The sequence below is a fragment of the Manacus candei genome, unplaced genomic scaffold (assembly GCF_025592945.1).
Source record: "Manacus candei isolate 608988 ecotype Guabito, Panama unplaced genomic scaffold, ASM2559294v1 h1tg000011l, whole genome shotgun sequence".
In the NCBI taxonomy this organism is placed as follows: Eukaryota; Metazoa; Chordata; class Aves; order Passeriformes; family Pipridae; genus Manacus; species Manacus candei.
In genome coordinates this window covers 23,904,108-23,921,035 of record NW_026138059.1, presented here as the reverse complement: position 1 = coordinate 23,921,035, position 16,928 = coordinate 23,904,108, and the positions used below count along the sequence as shown (strand labels likewise).

The 16,928-nt window shown below is 37.7% G+C and overlaps 1 long non-coding RNA gene across 2 annotated transcripts; it reads left to right on the top strand.

Moving 5' to 3' along the window:
* The first annotated feature begins 1,052 nt into the window (after positions 1–1,052).
* LOC127466795 (uncharacterized) lies at positions 1,053–16,706 on the top strand. Of its 2 annotated transcripts, XR_007902858.1 has the most exons (5): positions 1,053–1,157; positions 1,634–1,674; positions 11,663–11,815; positions 13,359–13,490; positions 14,424–16,706. It is a non-coding gene; the product is annotated as an uncharacterized LOC127466795 (long non-coding RNA). The 2 variants fall into 2 exon arrangements; XR_007902857.1 differs by having other exon boundaries at positions 13,359–16,706.
* Positions 16,707–16,928: the final 222 nt, after the last annotated feature.

Sequence of the window (16,928 nt, the reverse complement as noted above, 5' to 3'; positions counted from 1 at the left end):
GAGCCCTAGAATGTGAATTATTCAATGGCGTCATGCTTTATGCTCTAGAGATGAGGCCCAGAAATCCCAGGAAAACATGTACTGTGTAGAGATCAGTCGTCCAGAAATCTCTACACTAGCAAAATGTGAACCTGAATGGAACATCTTAGGTTCTCAAGTAATCACTACAGGAGAAGCTCCTTTTTTCTCTTGAAATAAAGTTAGTTCTGCTGTATTTTAATTTTCTGTTGTAAAATCTTGTCAGAGAATGCAGGGCAAAATATTGAGGTGTTCAGACAAAAGTTTTTAGCAGGTTTTTCTAGGTGACTAAGTGTTGTTGACAAGACAAATTTCGAGTTCCTTTTTAAATACTTGTATCAGACAGTTCTGCTTGTACTGTCTGCTGCAAGTGTGTGTTGCTGGCAAGGGTCCATCAAACACGAAGCAGTTACTCACTTGGAAGTGAAGCTTGACTGTGAATGATCCTTCAGAATTTAGTGATTCACAGCTATTGGATATCTTGCATGAAGTGTCAATAGTCTTTCTTGTCATCTCTTTAATCTTGCTGGCCTTTGGAGCCCAGAAGTTTTCTAGAAAATCTGGCTTAATAACGCCATAATTTGTACAGGAATACTTTGACTTAAAAACCCCTATGGAATGTTGATATGGTTTGAAGCTGGTTCACTGCCAAGTCTCCAAACCTTGCCACAAAAACACCCCCCGCCTCCTGAACCAAGGTAGAAGAGGGAAAAAAAACCACAAGAGAACCAAAACGAGAGAGAGACAGCTAAAGCCATATATATAAATATATTTACACTTATGTTACAGTTATATATACAATTTCGAAAGGAAAAGGGAAAGGGAAAGGGGAAGGGAAAAAAGGAACAAAAACAAAATAAAATATACACAATCAATAGCCCAAGGTGTAGCAACTAAAAGAATTAGCAAAAGAATATCTTACTACTCTCCTTGGGACAACAGCAAGTCGCGTTGGAATGATTGCCGGCAACCCCTGTCTCCCAAGGTCGGCAAGGCCTTACCAGGCCTCGCTCCCCAACACGACAGACTCAACACAGGGAAACCCACGCCTCTGAAGCCACCAGAAGGAAAGAGGGGCGAAGGCCTTTCCTCCTTTCTTCTTATACCCAGGTTTACATAAAAATCGTAGGGAATACCCAGTAAATCTGGGCACTTCCTTGGTTACAAACTGGTCACCAAGGAAGGCCTAGACTAAACTACCACAAATGTAAATTTGTTTCAACATGGAAGCAGAAAATGAGATGCAGGAATACTCTACTTAATATCTAGAAACACAACTATATTTTAACATGCATTTTCATGGTTTTTTTTTTAAAAGCAAAGTGCACAACAGGGCTTTTCTGCAAACTGGTTACAGAAACACAGACAAATTCATTCACTGTGCAGGATATATCTTTTTAATAGACCTAAACCCAACGGTTTTGGCTCTTGTTTGAGGCTGTAGTCAAATACACTTCCAACAGAGTTTTATAAAGTATCTCTCCTTTCTAGAAGGTTGAACAGGAAATGTTGCATTGTTGTTGATATTGGCAGCCTTGCTGGCACTTTTCTGACAAAGCAGATGGCGGAAAAACAAATAGAATAAGAATGTTCTTTTTCTGTAATTCCAACAAAGATATCCATCAGAGGTGGAGAGTTTGGTCCCTACTGCTTTGGGTAAATGTGGAACTGGGAATGTGATAGAAATAGGGGTGGTTCTTCTCCTGAAAACTTCTTCTGAATAGCAAAATATAAATCCTCTGCGAACACATTCAATGGGATTAGAGATGTAAAAGAGATCTAAACAGATATAAATTTCTATATGATTAAAGAAGATCTGCAATAGCAAGGATACAGAATATTCAGGGGAACCATTGAGTCTGAAGGTGTTGGAAAGTTTGGAAAAAATGATGTACTTTTTTTTATTCCATGAAAACATGCAAAGTAAGTTGGAAGGGACCCTAATGGGTCATCTAGCAAAACTTAATTCGGGAGTAGCACTATTCATGGTGTTCCCATGAGATGTTTGCTTGACTTTGTGTCTGGGAAAATTTCACACATTTTCTGGGCAATTTACTATGGTGTTTTATTAAGTTCCTCTTTAAAAGATTGGGAAAGGTTTAAAATTTGTTTTGTCTCTATTTCAAAAGTACTAAGAAATTATGTTCTTGTCGAGCTATCTTATGCTTGACTTGTTCTAAATCAAATCCTACATGCCACACGGGAAAGGCAGTAACAACAAAGGGTTAAAATCTGTCACGGGAGAAGTGTTTGTTAGATATTTACAAGTTAAGTATAAGCTAACAAGTTTATACTTGGCTCCCTTTATAGAAATAGGCACCTCTGAAGGATAATTAATCTTTCCTTTTCAGCCACTCAACCTTTGGGAGGTGGAAACTCGTGATTTCCTACAGTTATTTCCTTGAATAAAACCCTACCTCCACTTTCATCTTTTTGATGCTAGTTTTCCAGGAGTATGGATGTAATAAAGTGTGAGATGTTTGTTTGTGGAACAGGGAATTTTAAACACAAAAAAATGAATTAATGGAAGTTTAAGGAAAGCAAGTTTCAAATTCAAGAGTATTTGCTATTCAGAACAAGTGCCTTAAGCTGTCAGGGAGCCAGAATGTTATAACATAATCTTTATGTTCCATCATAATGCAGTTTAATGTCAGATATAAAACATGCTCTATAAATTCTGTCTGAATAATACCAAAACCAGTACAGTTTTCTGGCAAATTGTCTCAGATAAGGGATTTGTTTGAGAACACTGCGAGCTCCTCATGAAAGGAGACTACATTTTCTTTTAGGAGCTACTTCCTTTGCCTGCAGCAAATTGTCCAAGACAATTTGTGGACATTTAATACTTAGATGAAAGAAAAATAAAACAGTCTGAAATATTTTTCTTTGAATTCTCTGTACATATATATAAAATACATACTGTGTTTTAGATCCTGATTATCGTCTTTTTCCTTTTTTGTGGCTGAGTATATATCCTTCTGTTTTCAATAAGACCAGTCTATAATGTGACAATGTTGTGCAGATTCACCCATTTCATACCTTGATTTTCACATAGGAGGTTTCTTCTCTTGTGTTTATATTCCTCCTATCGCAGTGTAAAATGCCTAAAAAGAGAAAGCAGTTACTGAGATGGCCATCCTTCAGGTTCCTACTAAGGTTTTCTGTGCTACCTCAAATATTTCATGAGTATTTTTTTGCAAAATTGATTTTACCAAATCAAGCCTAACACTCTAAGAGGTCTACAGTGATTTGATTAGCGTCTTAAAATCCTGTCTATAGAGAGGACCTGTTTTAAAACAATTATGGGTTGTTATTTGGAGTTTCCTCAGTGCAGATTTGAGTTCACTAGAACATTTTTATTGCACATGAGTAAACTTATTCTCAAATGCTACCAGCCGTACAAATCTAGAGGTCAAAGTTGTAAGCTATTTCACTTTCCAGGTATATGTTTAGCTTCACTTACTGAGGCTAATATTATATAATTTGATTATAACTATGGCAGTTTTATTTCTAGTAGAGCTCCAATCTTTATGTGCAGTCAATAATGTAAAATCATATGTATTTCAAATTTTGCTTCTGTCTTAGCTATTTTTTACCACCTACTTGTCTTATTACTTTCCATATTTCTTCAATCTCAAATTTAATACTATGATTTTTTTATTCACAGCATTAAATGATGATAACTAAAATAACTCATTTATTTAAATCATTCAAGATTTGATAATGTTTTCTTACATATTTCAAGCTTGTCTTGCATATACCAATTTTTCCTTACCTAGGAAGATGCTTCCCATGTGGTGGTAGTATATTTTTTCTAACAGAGGGAAAAAAGAATTTAATAATACTGAGAAGAAAATTGCATAAACAAAGAAGAAAAGTAAAACATTTCACTAGTCTTTTCTCTGAATTTTCAATTATTTCTGCTATATTTTATAATTTCTGGTATCATGATAATATGTCAAGTCTGCTCTTTGTTAAATTCTTGTGGCACAAGATGCTTTGAAAAAGTGGAGGTTGTTAATATTAGTGACAGAAAACAATTTTCAAGATGTAGCAGATTATACCTGTCAGAATAGGTTGGGATAGGGGAGACAGAATGGCACAGAGTATTTCTTACTAGTTTTACAATTTTAGTCAATAACATTTAGAGAATAAAAATATTTTTCATGGCCCCTTGGCTCTACAGATGTTTAAAGACAAAGTGTAGCTGAAAATATTTGTCAAATAATGTTCAGGAAATTATGTTTGCTAGTAGTTTTTCCAGATAGATAAAGAAAACAAAAAAATTCTTGGGAAAATTATCTGTTGTGAATATGCTGAGTTTTGATGAAAAAAAATATTCCAAGATTAAAATGGAGTGCCTTTTACTGAGACTGAATTTAGCCTGATTTTAGGTGCCATGTTTACCTTATCTAATTATGTTTTGACTATGTGCAATGTTAATTCATTGTTTTTTATACTTACAAGTCATGTTTTATCTCTGGTAATCTGGAACTAACATATTCCTTGAGAATTCCTAAACTATAAGATATTTTCTCTAATGAAAGCTCTGGTATGAAAAATATTTAGCCTTAGCTGCTACCACACACCAACAAAGTACCAGGAATAGACTGGAATTAAGCTATTTTGCAATGCCTGTGTGTTAACCCTGTTTGCTTGCTAAGCTGCAGCCACGCATATGTGGGATGTCTTTTTCTTAAAGAACCAGTCCCAACACTCCCTCTGGCTGCAGTCTTCCTCAAACTAATGAGCACCGTGGTGTGGAAGCAAATTTCAATGTGACTTCTTCTAAGAAAAGCCAAAGAGAGAAAGGTGCTTGTGGGTTCCCATAGCTCTTTCACACACATTGAGGAATAATGATACTGTAGTGTATAATGTTTTGGAATTATAAACTCTAATGTATTCATATAATTTATGTGTAATAACTTCTTCTTGTATAAAACTCCCAGTTCCTTTGCTCTTTTATGTTTTAAGCAAATGTGATTGATGGTGCTAATTATTTTGGAAGATAGAGCAGATGATAGTGGATTTGAGTATCCATGACAGAGTAGCTGAATAACTGCAGAATCCAGATAATTGATCTCAAGTATTTGGATAAAGTGTTACTGTGTGGAACCTGAGCCTTTTATTCACATCACATACTAGAGTTCCGCTTTACAGAAAGCTGCCAGTACTCCCCAGGTAGCTTTGCAATCATTTGAATCTAATCATATCAACTTCCTGTCAAATAAGGATTGTAACTGGAATCCTGGCTAGCATCTTACTCTCTGCTATAATTGTAAACTCTCTATTAATACAAAGAATTAGTGAGTGTAAATACAGCAGTAGAAATTCTAGCCAAAACTCTGGAGTTGCCGGCTGGGTAGTTTCGATGTGCTCAGCAAGGACAGTTTGTGCATAGTTGTCTCCTACGCGGATAGCTGTTTTATCTCATCTTGGCAGCAAAATGATTCAGAGGGCAGTGCTGAGTTAATCTGCCAGGCCCAGGAGACCGAGTTTGGTGGAGTTTTGAAGCTTAGTTTTGAGGGCTATTAATTTATTCCTTACTGGTAGAGATTTCTGCTTTTTTTTTCTTCTTTTTTTTTTTTTTTACACAGTGACTATAAAGCCAATCAGTATGAGCTGATGGTCATGTTTTGAAGTGACAGTTTTCTCTCATCTGTTTTTCTGACCCTTGTGGAGACACCCCAGGATGCATTTGCTCCTCCAAAGGAAGCCGCTGCCTGTTGCCTCACTTCAAGACAGCAGACAGCTGCAGCTGGCTCATCACTCTGTAGGCAACTTTTACATTGTGTCAGATCTGCCTTTACATGGGGAGAATACTTGAATCGCAGGAGTATGTCCCAACATTTTAAGATACTGGTGTTTGTGATATGAAATACTAACTAGACATATTATTTTAAACCCATGAGTGTAATGACATATTTTCCGCTCACTCTCATATAGTTCTGATTTTCAGTACCAGCTATGAATTTGACCATGTGTGAAAAAACTCTGTGACATTTTGGTAGACAGCGTTTTTACTTTCTTAATACGTATAGAGACTTGCAGTAAATGATGGATAGGGTACAGACAGTAAGACTCTAATGGATAGTGCATAAAGATTAGGAGTCAGATGTGCCTGTAGGTTTGAAAAGATATGTTTAGTGCAGCCCACAGAGCCCTGACACCAACATCGTGGCATGCTGCCCAGAGAGTGAAATCTAGTCCAACAGTAAATCACCAAAATTTGTTCTATTTGACATTGTGTTAAAGCAACAGTCTGCAAAAGCTAGGACCACCAACTATGTTGTTTCTGCTGCATATCTGCTGTAACCAAATCACTGCTGCTTTTTATAAGCTAAATGTTACTAAGATGACCGAGAGAACTATTTAGTAAGTACAGGCCTGTGCTGTTCATCACCCAACAATCTGTGCTTAATTTTCAGTACAACCTTATCTAGTTTCCTTGGGGAATGTTTTGACATATTGAAACCATATTTTGTTGCTTTTCACATCTTCACAGCCCTTCAACTCTTGCTATGAAATTTCTATACATCATTTCCGTATATAAAAAAACCTCACCCAAACCTTTAGAAAAAGCATCATTTCAGCTTGCCCTAAACAAAAGGATTACAATGTAAAGAACATCTAATTATATTGCAAAAGTTTTCCATTGTTGGAGCCTATGTGCTGTTGGACCAGACTTTCCTACTTTTAGTCATCTTAAGAAATATGCTTTTATACAGCTTGTAACATTTCAAACTCTTTTTGGTTTGTTTTCTTAGTGTGAAAAAGAGGACAAGATGGCAGACTTTGAAGAATTCCAGTGACTTTCTAAAGAGTGTTAAGCATATAGCCAAATTTTTTGGGTGGGGCAGGAACAGTAATACTTTGCCTAGAAAACACTGTGCTGCTTAAAACTACAATCAGCAATAGTATCAGTTTAGGAAACCAGCTACCCATCACATTTCTCCATGTTTCTTTCCATACATTGTAAAGATACTGGAAATATAAAATTACAGAATCATAGAATATGCTGAGTTGGAAGGCACCCACAAAGAACATTGAGTTCAACTCCTGGCCCTGTACATAACCGTCCCCAAGAGTCACATCATGTGCCTGGGAGTATCATCCAAATGCTTCTTGAAATCTGTCAGGCTTGGTGCTGTGACCACTTCCCTGAGGAGCCTGTTCCAGTGCCTGCCCACCCCCTGGGTGAAAAAACTTTTTCTAACCTATAACCTAAACTTCCCCTGGCACAACTTCAGGTGACTGACTATTCACCTTTGGATGGATAAGAGCCACATTATTACCTGAATAAAAAAGTTACCAAACCCCTCTTCTTCTTTGATGATATAATCATGTTTTTGAACAAGAGGAGTGGTCATCATAGCCTTACAGATCCCAGGGGACAGACAGATGCATTACAGGAGAGGTATTTTGACTGATGAGTTAGGTCTGTGGTAAACAGCAAGTACACAAATGATCTGGAAATAGTGTTATATGGTATCATCCATTAACATCAACCTAAAGTTAAGTGGTTTTTTTATAGTGCAATATTGAATTCTTCCTTCTTTTTAAAACAATAACAAAACCCCAAAACTAAATAAAAAAAAAATAAAGTAATTGATTTCTGTAGTAGATTTCTATTTTAAAAGACACCCAGAGCAGTCACACAAGCACAGACAGCACTAAAGTCCTCATCCTGCTCCACTCTTTTGCAGACCATAATGGAGCTCCATTAGTGAAAACACATATACATATTCATATATGTGTGTGTGTATACAGCTCCTCCAAGCTGCAGTCTGATCCTGAGTGCTGCACTCATCATCCATACACATATATGTACACCTAATAGACACCCTACATCCACGAAAAGAGCTAGAAAGGAATTTTATAAGAAGATGGGAGAGACTGTGCTGACCTGGCATAGACCATGACCAGACAAATGTATCAATTGGTAGCTGTTTACATACATCTAGCCCTTTTTCATCCCCTTTCTCTTCTGTTTTCCTACACTTGTTCCTTCCCAAATCATCTAGATCCCTCCCTTTCTGCAGCTTTAGGTCCTCCTCTGGTGAGATAACTTGATGGATCCTGCAATGGGCCTGACAGGGTATTAGTTAGGCTTCCTGTTCCCCCCCCCCCTTCATCTATCTGTACTCCTTTCTGGGGATGCAAACAAGCTTTTTATCACATAAGCTAACATATCAATTGATGGTGTGCTAGAGGTCCAAAAATTATGAAATTTCAAGAAAAAATTGTGTAGCATTGCAACACAGAAATAATGCCTCTTTGTGAAACATTCATAAGAGACCACTGTCTTACTGGGATGACAAATGAGTCGAGACTAGAAATGTTAGCTACATTCTCAATGCACATCAGCAGGTGTGGGCAAACCTGTATGTGTGGTAATAAAAGGTGACTTGTCACAGTGTTTGCCAGTAGGTCTCTCAGGTTCTGAGAATTGTTCCAGCTTAGGAAATGAATCTGAACAATTTGGGCTGTCTGCACTCTGCCTTCCCTGCAGCCACAGAATGGAGTACTGTTATATTTTCAGACTTTCAGATCTCTGCTGGATATCCCCTTTACTGGCTGCCCTGGTTCCTATTCAGTCTGAGACTCTCCTGGATGGGCCACGTTCTCCAAGAGTTGGAATGTTTTCCCTAAAAGTGGTCCAGATTGTTGGGTTGATAGGAATGTAATAGGTCAGTGCTTAAGGCTCTCAGTAATCACAGCAGGTTTTGCACACCTGTACCTGACCACAGGAGAGTATTTTGAGAAAGCCAGCAATACAGGGTTGGATTCTGCAGAGATTTGCTACTTCCCAGGCAGTAACCACTGAAACATTGAAGAGATGGAGTTAATTGGTGAAGACTCTGGGATGAAGATGGTAACCAAAGAAGTAAAGGTCCAATTGTTTTGGGAAGCCTGAGCTTTAATAAGCTCATCTTGTTAGCTTTTAACATCACTGAAAAGTGAAGGACTCCTGTCTCTATCTAGCAGCTTGCTGTACCATACCTCTGAAATATGTGTCTCCCTTAAAAAGTAAAACCAGAATATATTAAATATTTTTGACATTGTAGACCATGTATTTCAATGTCATCCATGCTACTGGAGGGCACCAATGTAATTTTTGCTCCTGGAACAACTATTCTTTCATTCACTTGAAAGGGAGCTTTTATGAGATTTTTTCACATACTTCATACTAATTTTTCTCAAAGGACATAAATCATTCAAAGATAATTCCAGATAAATCACTCAAAGAACTTTGGTTGTAGGCTACTGTTGTCTCTTCCTGGAACAGTGTTGCTACAACACATCATGCAGACCCTAAGGATATTTTCATGTACTCACTGTATGCAAAGACCTTTATTTAGCCTTTAGAAAGCCACTTGCACAATTCTGCAACCAAGATCTGAATATATATGTCTCAATAGCTTTTATTTGCACAAAGCATGTGTGTATACAGAACAGGTTTTGTAGCAAAATAAGTCAATAGAAAATATTTGCAGATATCTCTCAAACTAGCAAAAGTTATCACTGGAAATCGGCACCCACTTTTTAATGAGATCCATTTATTTGTCAGAGCTGCTAGTAAAATGTCACAAAAATATCTGTGAGATTGCTCAGTTGACTTGGCAACTCATTTGAGCTGGTTAGAGGGGAAATTTTAACTACCACCAAGTGTGATGCAACATGAACACTTTTAGGGTTCTAATCCTTGTGCTTGTTTGCTTAGTGAAAAAGTTTCTACCAGCTGGGATGACTGCTCTTTCAGTGCCTAAATCAAACATACCTAAAGGCCTCAAGATGAGAAAAATAAATATTTGAAAAAAACCCTGTGTGTTTGCAAGGTTCGCCTTATCCTGGTTCCTCTCTCACACTTTCATTTTCCCCTTCAGAAACTTAAAAGGAATAGAGAGAGATCCTGGACATCTAAAACCAACACTAAAGAGGCTAGTAGGTAGGGCTTGTGTGTTGTGGGAGGAGATTATAAGCAAGAACAGGGTAGCCTTTCAAGGGTGTTTCAACCTCTATACATGTTTGACTGCTTTATGCTCATCCTGTTTGGTACAAAGAGCCAAAATTAAAGTAAACCAGAAGGGCAAAAATTTGCAGTTTGCTGCATTGAATAAAAAGGTTTAACAAACACTGTCTATTTATTCCTTGCTTGGAGAAAAAGGCTGGTCTTTTATAAAATGTCTTAAATTCTATTTTCACTGAAAGCAAGAATAGTAAAACTCAACAACCTTTGTCTCACAATGTTTAGTTAATTGTTAGGAGTGTTTATATGCAGTAAAAAATGCAGAGATACTTGCAATCTTGCATTTTTTGCTGCTATTGTTAATTTGACAGCATTGTTATTGAAACATAGATGCAGACGGGATCTATTTGGGTCATTGGGTCTGACCCGCTGCTCTTGCAGCCAACGTCAGTATATATGTATAATCCCCTCCATAAAAACTGAAGAAAATCGAAGTAGCTGGGAGTAGTCAGACTAAAAACCTATCCAAAGTTTTTCTTTAGAATTTTAATGCTGTAATTGTTACAGACCTTTATCTAATTTGCAAGTTAATTTTTTCTTTATCTTTTCTTACTAGATAGTAATGTATTAATATTTACTGTGAAAGGATTAAATTAACAGAGGGATATTGTAACAATTTGTGAATCCAGTTAAATTCTCCAGAGCAGAGCATACTGTGCCAATACAAATATTTGCATGGTACTAAAAATTAATGTATGTGGAAGAACATAAATCAAGTAATTCACTGTGAATTTTAAAACTTCCACATGACTTTCACATCTCGCTCAAGGAATGTAAAAAATACATTGGTAGTAATCTCTGAAAGTGCAACCAGACACATTGTTCAAGTTCTTTAGGTTATATTTTAAAAACCATAGTGATAGAAATTACTATTTTTTTGCTATTTTCATTCATGAAAAGCCAGTGTAAATTATTATTTTTATAGAGGCTTGGAAATTAACTGTAAATAGTTTTGAAAGATTGGAAATATATAAACATGCATATATGAAAGCCTACTCACCCTGTGATGTAGCAATGGCCAAGTCCTGCACATACTGTGCCTCTTTCACAAACCATGCGGGCACAGTAGGACAGGGAATTTCTCATCTGTGAGGGTAGGCACTTCTGCAGGCTTGTAGGGAACATATCTATCTTGATTTCTGAAAGCAATATGGTAGTCCCGAAATACAGGCTAGACTTTCTCTGAGGGGTTCCTTAACCTTTTTTTTTCCCTAACTAAGGGAAAGTGAGTCATGGGATTTGCTGGAGTTTATCCATCGCACTTTGGCTCTCACGTTGTGCAGGGGCAATTGATACCTTACCTTGCGCACTGATGTATCTACCAAGACAACAAAAATATTGCAGAAGATTGATTTCTCTCCTAGAGTCTCTTTGCAACTGACTGACTGTCAGAAAGGGAGATGTGGGACAGATTTGAACTGATTTTTCAACATTTGGAAAGCAGGCTATGGAGTGATGACACACTTCACTTTTGGATAAAGAAACAAATGTGATACATATTTTAAAAGTGGAGAGACTGCTCAAATAATTGACAAGTCTGACCTCTGGGACTGTCATCCACTTTAAACACTTCCCTATTTTGTAACAGCTCACGTATATTTTTATGTTCATTAGGTATTCAGAGAGTGCCTTCTTTTCTGCAAGTAGCGGAGAACAGCAAAGAGCAGAGGATCCCAGACACAGAATACACTTGTGATGCAAGATGAATTCCTGAGGCAGGAGATTTGCAGGGAAGAATAATGATTATTACTCACTAAGATCACTAAGGTAATCTGTCTTGTTTTACTCTGCAAAGTACTGTAGAAGTATTCCATTGGGATTTCTTGTTTGTTCATCCTAGTTATTTCCAGGTTGGAATTAATGAAGTTCAGCAGTTTAAAGCTTTGGCTTTTCTTCACCACCACAGCTTTAATCTCACAAAATATGTTATGAAAGCCAGGCAGGTTCCTTTTCCAACTCTTTTATTATGATTATCACTTAAGTCTATGGCACAATTCCCAATCTACCCTTGTTCGATGTCCCTGATCTGTATCGAGTAGCAGAGATTTAACTGTTTCTCTCCAAAGGAACTATGGTGTGTGCATCTGTAGGTGCATTTTGAGAGCCTGATTAAGAAATGGAATTCTCCTGCCTCTGAGCAAAAGGATTCTCAACTGAGTGAGTTGTGGCTAAACTTGTAAACCCAGGGAATTTGGTCTAGGGCTTTGAAGAGTGATACAGTTTCCATAAAGTTGGTGGTAGAATGCTGCAAGTTTTGTGATTGGATAACGTAAAAATTCTTTGTCAGCACAAAGGAAGACATAAGCATTTGAAAGTGAATAAGCTGATTTAAACACTTGGGTGTTTATGGATGGCCTCAAATGATTTAATACAGGAAAGTGTAATTTGAGGAAAATATAACTCCAGATGCTTGAGACACCATATTCAGTTCTGCTTCAAAATCTAGATGTCTCTGTGAGCTACTGTGATACTGAAAAGCTCAGTAATAAAGAGTTTGATTATTCATATTTCAACTGACACTAGCCTTCAGAGAAGAATAATTTTCAGAGGAAATTATCTAAAAGCTTCATAGTGTTAAAGGCAAAATAGATAAAAAAGTCTACATAAGAAAAAACAGCAGGAGAGGAAATACATGCCTTTGTAAAGGTGTTATAATGCTGTGTAAGATCCTCTTTGTACTTCACAGTTACATTTGCAGACAAGTGGAAATATTTACACTCAATGAAAGCCACAGTGTGTGCAGATAATTTCTTTCCTGTTTTTAAGAGTAACTGTCTAGAATACTTGAACATGATTTTGAGTCTCTCCATATTGTCCTCTGGTGAATAAAAGGAGAGTATTCAGCTGTAAGTCCTGGCCCTATACTGGTGAGTCTGCAATAAAAACCTCTTTGGATCAGGGGATAAGAAGAGCTACATTCTATTGGAGTTATCACAAATTCTGAATGGCCTTGATAAACAGCACAAAGACAGAAGTGCTTCCCTATTGAGATACAAGCACTGTCCTTGCACACAGTATTTCCAAGCCCTGATTTTAATTGCATGTTTCCAGTTGCTATTTTAGTAGAGATATTAGTGAAGGATAATATTTGAAGAACTTCGGTATACATCCATTTCACTTATATATCTTGTCTGTAAATATTTAGAATTTTTAGAACATTTAATCCTCTCAAAACTAGAAAGAGATAGTACTGAGTTTAACAAAAAGCAAGTTATATATCTTCTGGACTATTTACTTTTCTGAAAAAGCTTCTTGACCTTTAACTCCTGTCATCTTAGCTCTGCTTTCAATATGATATTTTATTTTTCAGCAAGTATTATATATTTTTGGTGCAGTAGTGCCTGAAAGCCTCAATCACACTCTTGTTTATGAGCACACCTCATACCTGCAGTGTGAGAACTTCTGAGGAGCATCCTGTGCTCTGAAAAGACAAGGTAACCAGGTAAAAAAAAAAAATCTTCTTTCAATGCTTACTGTGGAACCAGAGGACAGCCTGATGAAGTGAATTGCTCAAGTTCAAATGAGAAGGCTGTGGGAGAATTTGGATTTTTTGAGTCCCAGACTACCAGCTTAACCACAGATTTACCTTTTCTCTGAATATAGGTACTGCAAAGACATGTTTAACCTGTGAATCTTGAACTTTTGGGAGTGGGTCCAGATGCAAGTTCCATGCTGGGGCTGTAGCGCATCACTGGTAGTGGAACTGTGCTGATGCTGGTCTGATGAACTCTCTGAAACCCTAGCTGTGAGATGAAGGGTCTTCATAGGAACAACTTGGCTGCTAGGCTGGCATTGCTTGGACTCCTCCAAGGCTGCAATTCCCTCAGCCCAGTACTGTCCTGCACTAGAGAAGTGAGACTCTTGGCAGAGCGATTCTTATTCACTGCCTCTGGACTATCCTAATCCTTACTTGTCCAGTCTAGAGGTCCTCTGTCCTGTGTGGAGTTGGTACATAGGTCATAGGGCTAGAAGTATGTCAGTGTCTGTACTAGGCTGGATTAAATATCTGGTGTTATCTATCAAAGGAAAAACAACTTCTGCATCATTTCATATGTTCTCTGGGGGTGGTTCTTTAAACATTACAGAGAATTGCTGTATGTCCACCTCAGTTTCCTATTGCTTTGTAGGTCCACATACTGGACATTTCCCAACAGTTTACTTTCACCATGCAATGCACTTGACTTCTTGTTTATTGTTTTGTTGTATCTTCATTTCAACTTTATGGTAAGGCTCTGTCCCTCTCCTTCCTTCATACAGCTTTTCTACTGGTAGCTTTTTATTGATGTCCTGATCATTTAGCTACTGTACCATGTGAACAAGAAAATGACATTTAGGCATGAAGTTCTACAGTCTGCAACTAACTCTTTTCATCCAGCAAACAAAACTTCCACTACTATTGTCCACCTGGGAGGGAGCCTCAAAGACATCCAGTGAGGACAGCTCTGTCTGCAGTGATGGGGATATGCAGGGCTGTGAAGGAGCAAGATTCACGATGGGAACAGTTCCAGGCATGGAGGAAGATATACAGCAATTGACAGGACTTTATTATACGGACTTTACAGTTTTTATGTGCTTATAAATACACACATTGTATATTGCCCCTATACTTACATTCCCGGGCGTGCCCTGACATGCCTGCTTCCCCGCTCCCTGCTTCCCCGCTCCCTCCTTCCCTGCTTCCCCGCTCCCCTCTCTGACTGGCCGGAGAAGCTGCACAGAGGAGGCAGCCACCATTCGCCCTTTCCTTCCCCGGCTCCTCCCACGTTCCTCCTCCTTTTGCCTGTGTCCCTATCCCGATTTGTTCCCCTGTTTGTCTGTCTCATGCTCCACTCCATGTTCTGGCCCTTTCCCCACCTGAACTGATAAAAAAATCAATAAAGCATTCCATCTGCACCCCTGCCTTGTCTCCGGACCCATCCGTGCTATGTCATGGCCCCCTCGGACCGTGGCACAGGGCTGCAGAAAGGCCTGATAACATCATCTTGCCCTGTGCACCCACTAGTGAAACTGAATCTGACAATTGCACATGTGTATATGTTGATAAATCACGATGGGAAATAGATGAAGATTCTTGTTTTGCACATTTTGTTTTCTTCCCGACCAGTATCTGCTCTTCTGTTTGCACTGCTGAGGTGCTTCAGTTTAGCTTTAGGTGATGAAAGAATCAGAGATTGCATGAAACAGCTATTCTACTCTGAGCTCCCTGTCACTGAATGGACTATTGTGGGGGAACCTATGTCCACAGGAAGAGTGTTTTAAGATTCCATCTGTATAGCTTAGGCCGAGCTCTGATTTAAAATTGGCTCTTAGCACAACGCAAGTCCAAAAATAGATTAAGTATATTTATTCATACTTTAGCTGAAATTAGCATGTCCAAACCATCTTTGTTGTAAAAGCATAACAAAAACTGTATTTCATTTGCTGCATACTGTTGCCCTATCTAAGTGCAATTGATTTCTGGTTTACAAAAACAAAACTAAACAAAAAAAAACGAATAAGAGCCAGTATCAACACAGTTGTACTAATGCAACATGTTCATAGCAAGGAATCAATTAAAAAGTAATGTCAGAGAGAATATGCTGAAAACTTTTTTCCCTGTGAGTTTACTAGTAATTTAAGCTACAGTAAAAATAGATTAGTCTTGCTTCATTTACATTCAAGCATCTTCTAGTGAGAAATTTCTTTCATTTTTTTTTTCTTTTCTTTTTTTTCCTTTTTTTTTTTTTTTTTTTGCCCCTGTATTTTCCTCAGTTTGGGTTATTAAGCTTTCTGGACAGAAGCTTCAAAGTCTTCAGTCTGAAAAACATTCTATTGAAGTAACTGTTAAATCCCACTGCTTTACCACTGTAGATTCTGCAGACTCTGTAGAACTGAGATTCCAACTGCAACTGTATTCCAGTCTCACTGGAGGGAATACATATGAAGTAGGGTGGAAGGGCAGATGAAGAGAAAGACAGCTTTTGTGCTGTGTGGTTTATTGACTTCAGAGTTTTTCAGATGACATTTTAAAAAAATAATCTTTGGTTTCAAGGTGCTTTAATTGTTTGTTTCTTAAACAGGGGAAATCTACAATATTCCTGAAAGTGGTCTGAAAATGCTGAAGAAAAGAGGGAGGGAGAAAAGGAAACTATGGCTTATCTTATAAATACACTTCAAGTTGATGTTTTAGCACATACCCAAATCTATAGGTCAATTCTAAGCCTTTAGCATTAGTATTTGAACATCTTGCTGTTTCTGAACCATAGTACTCTGAGTATTTTCATCAACTCAACTAATCTGAACTTAAAATTCTTTTTTGATCTCATAAAATCAGTTCTCAAGAAATACTAGAATGCAGAGCACAGGTGAAGACTGTGATCAAAACCTACTATTAAAGGATATGAAGATTGTTGAAATTCATGTCATGCTTTATGAAAGGTGTAAAACATAACAAAACAAACAACTCTACCACCAAACCTGTTCTGTTTGTTTTAAATAAAGCGCCTATTTTTGAGATAGATTATAATATTGAGTGTCCTCACAAGTGTGGCTTCCTTCTAAGTTAATTTCTGTTGTTACAATATGAAGGTATGTATGTTAAATTCTGCATTTGTTTCCAGACATGAGGATTTCTTCCCCTTGGAATTACAGGGAAAGCAAAGATTGATTTTGCCCCTTAGTGGAGCCACTGTCACTGTGTGCTCTGCAGTCCATGCAGTGCAGCTGGGAAGAGCATTGCCACCCCACTCTCACATGTGTTTCACTGTGACCTCATCTGATCCTGTTTTTAGAAGGGAAAAAACTGTGTTACTTTCTGTAAATGCAACTCACTGTGTGTAGAGAGGAATTTGCCCTGCCATGGCAGTACAACAGATGCAAATAATTCACATTTTCCCGTGAA